Source organism: Protopterus annectens, chromosome 1.part2, assembly GCF_019279795.1.
Source record: "Protopterus annectens isolate FY-2018-M chromosome 1.part2, PAN1.0, whole genome shotgun sequence".
Taxonomy (NCBI): domain Eukaryota; kingdom Metazoa; phylum Chordata; order Ceratodontiformes; family Protopteridae; genus Protopterus; species Protopterus annectens.
The window spans coordinates 575,818,316-575,822,517 of NC_056727.1; positions in this window are offsets into that span (position 1 = coordinate 575,818,316).

The following is a 4,202-nucleotide window of genomic DNA, read 5'->3' on the forward strand; positions in this document are numbered from 1 at the left end:
AGTAAAATAAATAAATCCATCTACAAACATCAAATTACTAACCATTTTTTCTTTCTTTTTCTCAAAGGGATATTTTCAAACAGTTTTTGCAGAATAAAACTTTTATACTACATAACTTAGAAAATCAGGACCTGCCATTTTTGCTTTGCCTGTTTGGGGGATTGAAAAGTCCTGTCTTCTTTCAGCAAGCTTTGTTCAGCAGCAGGCCTGCCTCACTTTTTGAAAAATGTGTTTGTTATGTGAAGTCTGTCTCCTCTTGTATCATTCAGTTACAGTTTCCCCATTATTATTATTTTTTTCTTGTCATTTTACAAATGAATATCTTCCTGAGCTTTTGTGAGCTTACTGCAGGGAAAGGGTGAGAGACTGCAAGCCACGTGTTGCTGAAATGTAGGCAGTACTGAAACTTGGCCTACACAGTTTTAATATCATATTAAAAGTAAATTGTCAAGTGAGATTAACTGAAACGGCGATGCATCCACTGGAGGACTTGTCTAAGGCAAGAAATCTTTAAAATGTCACATTCGTTGATATGTAGTCTGCTATGGATGTACAAACATCCTTTTGGCTGCCACACCATGTATAATTTCATTTAAAATATCACATCATCATTAAAATAAAGAAATGAGATATGAAAATGGAACTAGGTTGTATGACCCTGACGTATGTAGCAGGATAAAAAACAGGGGTGAAATGCAGTGTTAAACTAAAAGTTATATATTTTCTGTTACCCTCCCTTTATTATTAATTTATTTTTTTTGTTGTTGTTCCCTGCAGAAAAAATATACTTTATTTAAAAGAGAAACATGCCCCCCCTCAAAAAAAATTACAGCAGTGCTTCATTCTATAGAAAAGTGCAATCTCTCAAACCATTTCAGTCAGAATAACAGAAAAGTTACTGAAACAAAAATTAAGCAGTAGGGCATATAGGGATATATCAAGCAAGGTTTATAAGGAAATTATCTATATACATACTTTGTTGTAACAGTTAAGGTTATGAGTCAGACTAAGCTAAACCATCCATCTCAGCTGTTGCTACAGCTTTAAAACATAAGGTCAAACCTATTTGTTTTAAGAACCACTAAAGAGTCAATGTGAATATCATATCACCCAAAACTTACATGTATTCTGAAGCTGAAACGTGTGTGCGTGTGTGTGTGTGTGTGTGTGTGTGTGTGTGTGAGTGTGCTGTATCCCTACACAGATACCGAGGCAGAGATAATTCATAATCTGTATGTCTCTTTTCTTCTTTTCACTTGTTTCTTTCACCACACTTCGTGTAATTATAACTTTAGCAGATGGCGGAATACCCCATCATTTGTCTTTAAAACATTAGCATTCCAGATTCATGTCTTGAGAATTAACTTTGGATCGTATTCAAGTGTTCTTAAGTGTACTAAGCCACCTGTGGGCAGGCAATACAGGTCTCTTAGTAAAATAAGCCTTGGCTTTTACTTTTTGCCTTTCAGTGATACAAATACGGCTGCACAGCAGGATCTTTTCCACTCAAGAGATATGCACCTCCAATGGATGCCCACCATAAGCAAATCCAGTGCACTGACCTTTTCTTCACGCATTTCTTAACTGGTTAAATTCACTGGGTACAGCTGTTTCTTTGCAGGATTCACCTGGGGTTTGTTTGTTTGTGTCTTTCAGCTTTTCCCGGTTAGGGGTTACCACAGCGGAACTCCAGTCCGCTAATGATTGGCAGTAGATTTTTTACGTGCCAAGTTTGCCAGCCCTGACGCACAACCTTCAACAAAGGTACGCCCATTCACGCATGCCTCCACACAGAAGAAGTACCGGGGTACTGCCTGTTTAAATAACTAGTTCAGAATATCACATTAGACAAATAGAAGGGGGGAGGACTCGAACTCTACATATTAGTATATAGAAAGTAACTCAGATTTAATACTCTCTGCTAACTACCAGACAGTTGCTAAACTGAGGATGGAATGTTACACATTTTAAAAAATAATGGATATTTTGTTTATTTTTGTAAGTAATGCATTGTGATTTTGAGAGAAAATTTAAATTGAATACTAAAGTTACAAACCTTCAACATAGGTCTTTATGACTACAGTACTTTCTGTAACTAAGCTGAAATGTGTTGTAAGTCTGTAGCATCTTTCTTTTCATTTTTATTTTTTGGGAATATTGTATAATATGGTGAGAAAGAAGATTTGAACACATAAATTACTAAATAGGAGGCAGACAAAATCCATTAAACTAGTGAGTTATTAAAAGTAAGTAGTGATGATTGTTTCTATTGAATTCAAATGCTAACATCATCCTTGTTTTGTTTTTGCAGCTGGATTCCAGCAATCTAATTATACTGTTGACAAAAATAATAAGTGTCTGCTCAGGCAGATGTTGCTGTCCACGAACATCTGCAAGGGAGTTTGAATTGGGTTAGGGAGCTGGGGCAGGATGTTAAGCCAGATATTGTGAGGTAAGGGTAGAATACAGTTAGGGAAGGCAGGATGGAAGGTGTATTTAAGAGTTAAGAGTTCTGGGATTCATCCTCTTGGACATGGCTATTTTGTCAGGACAGTCTGAAATCTTACCAACACCCTGCTGACCTTGTGCCAGGCCAGTTTAGGTACTGGATCCATGGATGAGGTAAACCTGTAGGCTTTATGTTTAGAAGGAAAGTCCTTTGGGTCTTGGAGTTAGGTGCTAGATTTGGGTACTTGGGGTTAGGATAATGTCTACTTGGGGTAAGAATAATGCTATTGTAGCATTAAAGTAGTATTGGGGTTGTGGGTTTTATGGGGGTTCAGTTGCTGGACATTTTATGAATAGGGAGGCTGGGTACAGATCTGGTGATAATAAAGATGGGAAGTTATGGCTAGAGGTTTATGGGATGGCTGTGGGGGTTATCAGGTGTTGTGGCAAGTCAGTGGCAGTAATGATGACATGGTCCTTCACCCCCCCCCCCCGCCATCAGCTGCTTCATTCTGGGCTTCTGTTTCTGTATAGGTCAATGATGGCAATGCAGGTGTGTGAAGCCTTTGGGTAGTATAAAAATAAAAGTAATATGTCTGAAGTACATTGGGGTATAATCCAAATGGCTTACCTTCCAATTTTGTGCAGGTTCATTCATTGGGAGAATAGTGGTAGTTTCAGGCATGTCCCACCTGGGAGCTCCTTTTGTGGCTAAACTGTTTGGCCTTCAGGACATGAGCCATTTATGGTAGCCTAGGTGTGATGTCTTTTCACAAGGTGGGCTGTATCACCTTGGTCAATCCTTTGGGGGACAGGGGGAGATGCATAAGAGGTTCAAGGCCAGAGACAGTCTTTCATAATGGAAAGCTTGAGATTTTAAACAACTGAAATAAAACAACTGAAAACATAAAAATCACACAGAGTTTGGATTTTAGGATGTAGTTTAAAGGCAGGAGACATACTTGGTCAAATAAAGGCACTGCCTTTTAAGATGCTGGGAGATTAGGTGGTGAGGATGACTGCTGCAAGGTATACCCTCAACCTTTAAGTCCACGAATTCTGACCAATTTTATTATTGATTTTATAAACTTAGACAGCAGCTAGAATAACAACTTTTGCACCAGCATGCATTTGTTCTGAAGGATATGAAATTTGAAATTCAAATGGCTGTGATTACTTAGAGTCTTCAATCCCCCGTGATTGACATAACCCAAAACTGTATGAGGAACAGACCAATGATGAAGCAGATTTGTACATTTTGTAGATTTCTGGTCATTTAAGAGCTGTGCTGCTAGGTTATTTGGATCCGTCCTTCCAAGTATTGCTTAAACACTGGACTAAGCCACGTTGCTGTGTGTGTGTGAGTGGGGGGGGGTTACACAGGAATTGATTCAGGGGCTTTTCAGGATTACACTTTTAAGCAATATGGGAGTCAGTGAACAAAAAAAAGCAGAGCTTTGTCGTATAAGTCATGACAGGTGGGACAAAGATAATTAAATCATAGTGGCCAGTAGAGAGCTGTTGGAAGGCATGACAGGGTTAAATGTGTATGTGGGAGGGGAGTCATCATTGAAGATTTAATTGTCAACAAAATAAAAAGGAAGAAAGAAAGAAAGAAAAAAAAAAACAAAATGGCAGATATAAAACATCTTTAAAAAGTTCAACAATTGACACATGGTGGGGGGTAAGAGGATAGAGGCAATTTTCTTAAGTGAATGTCTATGTATATACATATATATTAGTGCAGCGAGTTT